The 8,638-nt window shown below is 44.9% G+C and overlaps 1 long non-coding RNA gene across 1 annotated transcript; it reads left to right on the top strand.

Annotated features, from left to right (window-relative positions):
• The first annotated feature begins 1,149 nt into the window (after nucleotides 1-1,149).
• Nucleotides 1,150-6,823, top strand: LOC146893928 (uncharacterized). The gene is made up of 2 exons (XR_015002805.2): nucleotides 1,150-1,182; nucleotides 2,896-6,823. It is a non-coding gene; the product is annotated as an uncharacterized LOC146893928 (long non-coding RNA).
• The last annotated feature ends 1,815 nt before the right edge of the window (nucleotides 6,824-8,638 follow it).

Genomic DNA, 8,638 nt, shown 5'->3' with positions numbered 1-8,638 from the left:
CAGTTCCAGGACTTCTGACTCCCTCACACAGACACACATGCAGGCAAAACACCAATGCACATAAAATGAAAATAAATTTAAAGAAAGAAAGAAAAAGAAACAGGAAGAAGGATGCTGGAGACTTGGTACCACAGTTAAGAACACACGCTGCTTTTATGGAGGGCAGGAGATGACACCACAGTTAAGAACACACATTGCTCTTTGGAGGATCTGAGGTACGTTCCCAGCACCATGTTCCAGTCTCACAACCATATGTAAGCCCCAATCCAGGGCACCTGGACTATATCTGAGTTCCTGGCTTCTTTTAAACATTCCTCTGTCCTGAGAACTTGAGTGATGTTGAGTTAAATAGTAACTCAACTCAAAACTAACTCGTTTGACAGGGAATATGAAGACAGAAAAGCATCCGATCTTGTGCAGAGAAAGCAGCTGCAATGGTTAAGGAAATCAGTACAACTGAAGAAAAAAAATCCTGCTTCACACTGGGAAATAGGAGAGACATCCATGTATTGGAAACTTTGTTTTATGGTAATTCCATTTTATTTGAAAGAAGAACTAGAGGCTCTTGATTGAAAACAATTGTCCAGGAAACGGTTTCTGAAGGACCGGCACATAAAAGTTTATACAACTGTGGTCCAAAGGATGCAGACTGGCTACATCTTGAGTTGGACACATACCATGGCCGTGCCATCCATGTGATACTGGTTTCGTAGTCCTGCACTGTGCAAAAATTTCAGAAAGAACTGAGCCAGGCAATGTGTGGCAGGGACAGAGGCATTGTGTGAAGCTGCGAAGGGGAGGCCTACATGGTGATGTATATCTGAAGATATGAGAGATGCCAGAACCAGGGAACAGCCACTGATGGGAGCAGCAGGCGTGAAGTGGAGCTGGCCTAAGAGAGTAACTTCATATGGTGTACTCTGCAGAGCTAGTGGGTTGAGGCTACCTAAACCATTTGGAGCGAAGCCAGTTGTATCATGAGTTCCAGATGCAAGACATAATGCTGCAGAATTAGTGTTTCTCCTGACAGATTTTTGTCTTTCTTTATTTCAATTCTTCCTTGTTATGCCTTAATTCTTGCATTTAAGAATGGGAATGTCTATTCTATACCATTTATCTCAGTAGTCTATAACTTGTTCTTTATTTTACAGGCGCACACAAAAAGATTAATTTGAGTAAGAGGTAAGATTGGGCTTTTGGACTTTCCTACTGTTGAAATTGTTAAAAACTATGGATTTTTGGAAGCTGTATTATATTTTGCATTATGAGATAAACATAAAACTTTGGCAGAAAGGGCTGGAAGGTTATGACTTTAAGTGATGTACTTGGGATGGCAAAACAACTCAGTGGATCAAGGTACTTACTTGCCGAGATTGACACCCTCAGATCAATCCCGGAAACCCACATAGTAGAAGGAGAACACACACACACACACACACACACACACACAGAGAGAGAGAGAGAGAGAGAGAGAGAGAGAGATTCAAAAGTTAAAATATCCCAGTACTAGAGAGGCAGAAGCAAGCGGATTTCTCTTGTGAATTTCAGACCAACCTAGTCTACATAGTGAGTTTCAGAACAGACATGTCTGTATAGAGAGAGATCATCTCAAAAATAAACAAACAAGCAACAAATAATAAAAGTTAAAATAATAACAATAAAAAGAAAGTGATGGTTTAATGCTGTGGAATAGTCCTCTTGTACCCTGTAAAGATTTGTCACTTGAATTGGTTTAATGAAGCACTGATTGGCCAGTAGCCAGGCTGGAAGTAAGTGCATGGTGGCCAAACTAAGTATGATGGGAAGGAGAAGGGCAGAGTCCAGAGATGCAAGCCAGATGCAGAGAGCGCAAGATGGGCACACCATACTGAGAAAAGGCACTTCCATGTGGCATAGTGGAAAAAAAAATATGGATTAATTTAAAGTGTAAGAGCTAGTTAACAATAAGCCTGAGCTCTTGGTGGAGCATACCTGGCCTAGCTCTGGAGTTAGCACCCAGCCCCTAATCTATCCTTTGTGTTACAGATACCTTTTGTTGCCTATGTGAACGCTTGTCTGAGAGTTCTATGAATACAAAGTCAATGTAAAACTTGGTTAAGAGGGAAACTACCAAGAGGCAGCTGCAGGGGGCTCAGCCTCTTTGAACTGAATTGCTTTCCCTTTGCCTCTTGGCATTTTTATTTCCTCCTGTTTATACTTTGGCTAGTAGATTTCCGTACCTCAAACAAAATGAATAAAGCTTCCAAAAATACAGTGCCAAGTGCAAATACCTGATTCATGAGGTACCATGGTTTTCCAGGTTCCCAAGTAACCTGGAAGGAACCCAAGCAAGAAGGCAAAAACTACATGTTTTCTGTCCTATGCGTATCCTAGGTTGTTGGTTACACACACATGGGGAGAGGGGTTAAATGTGGTTGTGGTGGTTTGAATGAGAAATGCCCTCTGCCTTCATAAGCTCACGGATCTAAGCACTTGGTCCCCGGCTGTCTGGGGAAGATACGAAACCTGATTAAAATGACAAGGAAGAATTTTCTTTCTTGTGTCTGAGAAATCTAGAACTGTGTGATATTTTTATTTGAACACAAGTAAATCTCCTAATTTGACTTCTTCTAAATTCTGTGACAACTCAAGGTATTCCTGGTCGTATAGTCCTAAAAGAGACCGTATAAAAGGAAACTCTTTTGTAGTTAAGTTTAAGTTACAATTAAATTTATAAATATTAAAGGTTTAATGAAAAATTTTGTGTAGAAAAAGGCCTGTTATCCATGAGATTATAAAAGCTGTTGTGAGATTAGGGAAAGGGCACATTATAAGGAGACGTGTGTGTGTGTATGTGTGTCATTATTTAACAACTTGAGTGTCATTTATTAACACTTTCTACATTCTTTGAGACAGAGTCTCTCATTGGCCAACTAGGCTGAACTAGCTGATCTCCGTGAGGATATAGAGGGGGCTTCCACTATGACATAAGGGCAACAGGCAATTGAGCAGACCTTAACAGGCCGTTTGGGAAGTAAGACCGAAGGAAATCAAAGAAGAACGGCAGAGGCTGAGAGAAGCTCAGGTATACTTTGAAGACAACCTTAGCAACCTCCAACTGTTTGGCCACGACCTGCCCTTCACCTTGCAAGGTGACACTCCACCTGGACAACATCCCTGGCCGGGTTCCTGCTGAAATTAGTGGCCTGTGACACCGTAACAGGAAGCACAGAACGCTGTCCTCCTGTAGAAATGTCAGGCAGGCAAAACCCCAGAACCCACTGGACAGCTTCCAGCACAGGAGAAAGAACGGTAGATCTGCAGCCAAGCCCTCCTGAGACAGCCTGGGCCTATGGATATCAAGATTTGGGCTTCCTAGCCCAATCTTGGGTGGAGTGGGTTTCCCACCAGCTTCTTTCTAGGCATTCTTGTGTTTGCTCCCTCAACAGACTGAACTTTGAGGAGGCAGCCTGGGGCCCTCCAGCTCCTTGGTACTACTAAGATACCTTCTTGCCATTAACAGAATAAGGCCATATCCACATTCCCCACCTTCCAGAAGTAGGAGGGAGCAGGGGAGGAGAAGGAAGAGTGGTCATTCTTGTCAGACTTTCTCTTGGGGACCACCAGCTCCCAACTAATGACATGGAGACTTATTATTAATTATGGAAGCTTGGCCTATAGCTCAGGCTTGTTCCCAACTAGCTCTTATAACTTAATTAACCTGCTTCTATTAACCTACATTTTTCCATGTGGCTTTTTACCTCTTTCATTCTGTATGTCCAACTCCCTCTGTGTCTCACTGGTGTCTATGGCCTTTCTTCTTCCCAGAGTTCTCTCTTTCCCCAGAAGTCCCACCTGTTCTTTCCTGCTGAGCTGTTGGTCATTCAGCTTTCTATTAAACCAATCAGAGGATACCTTAGGCAGAGACACATCTTTACAGCATACAAAACAATTATCCCACAATAGGAGGAGGAAGGCAAGAAAAGGACTTCCACATGGTTTCTGGAGACAGCACGGAACGTGGACATCTACATGACTTCCGGTATCAGCACATGCCGGAGACCTCAGTGTGGTCTTCTGTGGTGATACAGATCACTGACATCAACACGGCCCTTTGCTGCAGGCACCAACATGCCCCTCCCCTTTGGCAGCAGGGCCCACGGACATTGTCATGACTTCAGACAGCAGCACAGACCACGGACATCTGCCTGACCTTCAGTGGTAACATGGCCATGGACAACAACAGGCTCCCTGACTGTAGCAGGACCGTAGGTTTCCAAAATGGTCTCAGGCAGTGGCCCAGGCCATGCACATCAACATGGCCTCTGACTGCAGCCAAGACCACGGAAATTATCATGGGCTCCTGCGGTAGCACAGACTATGGATGTCTGCCTTGTCTCCAGGGGTAGCGTGGGCCTCAGACATGGACACAGGCTCCCTTGGCAGCTGGGACTACAGATATCCACATGAACCTTGGGCTTCAACACATCCTGGGGCAACACCAGGGGCCATGGATACTAACATTGCCTGGAGGTGAGAAACACAGACCAGGGAGGTCTTTCGAGAAGGGCCAATCCTGAAAATGGACTGTTCTTCATTTCCAGCGTGCTCCCCCATCAACCTTAGCCTTCTCGTGCACTTGTCTCCACCCCCCTCTCCTCTGCATGCACCTCTTTCTGCTCCTCCATCTGCCCCACGTCTCTATTGAATATGTGTTCTTTGTAGTGGCTTTGGCTACTACAGCGTGTCAGACAGCATGTATAGCCATTGCCCAAACAGCATGACCTGCACACATTCATTTTAATTAGTCATTGGTCTGGTTTAAGGTTTCCACTTTCCAACGCACCATAAATACTGGATCATTGTAGAGACTCCTGAATATTCTGCTGTTGCCCAGAGTCAGGGCAGGTTCTGGTCAAGCTTCAAACTGCCACACACCTCCCCTACCTGTCCTCTGTCAGCCGACCCGAGTCTCTGTTGATCCTCACCAGGCTCGACCTCTGTGCCTGTAGCCCACAGGCAGCACCCCTTCACTGTGCTCCCAGTCTCCCAGCAGGGCTAGCAGCACTGGTGGGCCTAGGACCGGAGCTATTCAGGAATGACCTCTGCTCCTGCAGGACTGGCTCCTCCATGTGCTCCAGCAGCTCCTATATGGAGTAGATGTTGGAGTGGACCAACTCCAAGCACTGGAGCTGGGCCTGAATGGCAGCCGTGTTGGTCAACCTGGGACCTCTGGCTTGGCGTGTCCACCTCCAGCATTTCAACTCTTAACAAAAGTGTGATGGGTCTAACCTTGGAAATTAGCTGGGACAAGATTATCTGGTCTGTGAAACACAGATAGTATGAAGGAAGTCCTAGGTTCCGTTCCCAGCGACAGGTGCATACCTGTAATCCTGAGACCCTGGAGGTGGAGGCAGGCTGATCCCTAAAGTCATCCGCAGCTTCCGATCTAACTAGAGGCCAGTCTGGGCTGCATGAGGCCTGTTTAGAACCAAGTTGATCCAAAATTTTCTCAGAGACTCCAGTGAAAGGACAAAAGTAACCTAGTTCTGTGTCCTTGCCCAGGGGCAGACTTGGCAAGGCCCATTCTGGGGCTGGTGCCATAACCATGAAGAAGCTAAGGTTTCAGTTTCTAGGAACTGGGCTTCCCCACACCCAGAGAGACTGAAGCTACCGTTCTCAAGGCTGCCATGGGCTAAGCCTATGATACACGTGAGATAGTTTATGTTCCCCTTGTCTAATATTGCTTGATTAACTTCCTTATGAGTTTATCACATTATATGATAGCTTTCTGCTGTCTCCTAACCCGCACCCCAAGTGGTATATAAGATGCTGTATTCCTTAAACTTTCTTGGCATAAGCCATCCATTTGTACAAGACCCCTGGCCTCAACTTTCCTATATTCTTTTGTCGTCTCATCCTTAATCCTCCACCTTAGGACTGAGCAACCTACTCATCTGGTCAGATATCCTGTCTCAAAAATTAAAAAAAAAAAAGTTCATAAATAGTGGGTGTCGTGGTTAGGTTTTTTTATTGCTGTGAAGAGACACCATGACCGTGGCAGCTCTTACAAAGGAAACCATTTAATTAGGGCTGGCTTACACTTGAGAGGTTTAGTCCATTGCCATCATGGCGAGCAGCACGGCAGCATGCAGGCAGATGTGGTGTTGGCGAGGAGGCTGGGAGTTCTACATCTTCATCAGCAGGCAGCAGGAAGAGAGAGTGACTTTGAGCCTAGCTCGAGAGTCTACAGCTTCAAAGCCCGCCTCCTTTGACAGACACACTTCCTCTGACAAGGCCACATCTCCCATAATGCCCCTCCCTATGAGTCTATGGAGGGCGTTTTCATTCAGACCACCACAGTGGGTGAAGATCACTCCTAATTCAATCTGGACTTGATATTTTAATAGCCAGTCTCAAACTTGAGCTTCTTGTTCAGCTTTCCCGAATGTGCTTTAATTAATATTATAGTGATATTTGTATTTTAATAAATAAATCTTGCCCGAGGATCAGAACGCAAAGCTAAGCCACTAGACTCCAGGGAGTGGTGGCTCACACCTTTAATTCTGGTGTTTGGGAGTCACACACCTTTAATCCCAGCACTAGGGAAGTGGAGACAGGAGTGATACGACTGGGTGGAGAGAGGAATATAAGATGGAAAGAGACAAGAAACAGCTGGAGTGTAGACTTTGAGGATTCGTGGAGCTGGTCTTGCCCTTTTGGTCTGAAGGTTTGATAGAGGTCTCTCTAGTGGTTGACTGCTTTGCTTTTCTGATCTTCAGCTTGAACCCCAATATTTATTTCTGCATTTTTATTATTCATAAAATAAAAAGTCAAAATGTGTTGTTGGCCTCTTGTCTGTTCCCGGCTGCTCGGCCCTGAAATAATCACACAGAAACTATATTATTTGCAATACTGTTTGGTCAATAGCTTAAACGTATTTCTGGTTAACTCATTTATTAAATTAATCTATCTCCATTAATCTGTGTATCACCACGAGGCTGGGGTTTCCTGGGTAAAGTTCCACCATCTGTCTCTGACTGGGTTACATGGCTTCTCCTGACTCTGCCTTCTTTCTCCCAACATACCCTCCACCCTCTCAACCCGGCCTAGCATACAGAGGGAAATCCCACATCAAAAATGAAAGTGACTTCTTGGCAAAGCAGTTGACATGTTTTGCACTGGGCTATGAATCACATTCATCAGATCCAAGTTTTGTCCTGTAAAATTTTCGGTCCGTTCAGGAACACAAAGTAGAAACATCCCCCGCCCCGTCCATTTTCCTCTGGCAAATACAGAGTTTAGCTGGTTAATAGGATATAAACGTTGTTAGTGGGAATTTGAATTTTGAGATGGCTTAAAAATAATGCACACAGCTGGGCATACTGTCAGCAGTAGGCATCCCAGCACTTGGGAGGTAGAAGCAGGAGGATCAAGAGTTCGAGGCCATCCTTGCTACAAGTGAGTTTGAAGAAGGCCTGGCCTATATGAGACCCTGTCTCAAAAGACAAACAGAAAAACCAAAATCACAGCCCCCTGTAGGGTGCATTTTTTTCCCTCATCTTTAAGATGACAGAGTTTAAATGGGTGAAAGTTAAGCCTCATCACTCTAGCTCAGGGGTGCTCCTCAGCTCAGGAAACTCTCCAGGCAGAACAGACGTGAGCCCTCATTATCAAACTCCTAGCTTCCTTCGGAGACTCTTATCTTACTCAACTAAATCACGTGGGTTAGTGTCCTAGAGGCTGAACCTCCACTTTAAAGATAATTATATGAAAATAAAAGTTAGAGAGAAATCTAGGAGATCTGGGGACATAAAATTACCCCCAGGGTGTGCAATGGGAGTTCAAGAACACAAATATGATCAAGTTGAGTTTACTCCGGAGCAGAAGGGACTACTGAAGACACCCAAACCAATCAATGTTGTAAATTACCTAAATGAACACAAGGACAGAATCACAGGGTTCTCTATAGAGGCCGAAAAGGCATTTAAGCAGACTCTAACGTATCTTCACATTAAAAGCTCTGCAGAAACTCAGAGCAGAAATAATACGTCTCAACATAGTAAATGCTATATACGGCAAACATCCAGCCAACATCGTGGTGATGCGATATTCTAAAAATACCTCTTATATTCTGAGACTGAAACTTTTGCCGGACCTCTCAGCCAAAGTTAATAATACATCTTGAAGGGGCTGAGGCTTCAGACTGCTTTCCTGTGGACTCAGGCTGTTTGTTTATCCCGTCTTTAAGAGAACAATGTAACAGTCAACCTTACTTCCCAAGTAATCAACCCTTGCATCGAGGAGGACTTAAATTACATACTCTTCTGTGGTGATTACTTTGTTTGTTTGGCGATCAGAGCGTGGAGCTAGCCAATAGTTAACCACAAAGCCCAGGCAGTGGTGGCACACACCTTTAATCCCAGCATCCGGGAGGAGGAAACAGGAAACACACAGCTAGGTGGAGAGAGAGGAAGTGATAAGGCAGGGCAGAGATGGGAGCTTGCCCCCTTTTCGGCTGAGAGGTTGGTGAGGTAAGAGGTGCTGTGACTTGCTCCTCTGTCTCTCTGGTCTTTCAGCATTTATCCTGATATCTGACTTGAGGTTTTTATTGTTACGACCAGCTAGAATTTATGTTATACTCTTCCATACCTTGTTC

Source organism: Myodes glareolus, chromosome 8, assembly GCF_982192425.1.
Source record: "Myodes glareolus chromosome 8, mMyoGla1.1, whole genome shotgun sequence".
Classification (NCBI taxonomy): domain Eukaryota; kingdom Metazoa; phylum Chordata; class Mammalia; order Rodentia; family Cricetidae; genus Myodes; species Myodes glareolus.
Note: the sequence above shows the minus strand (reverse complement) of the source record. Positions and strands in the feature narration are given on the sequence as shown.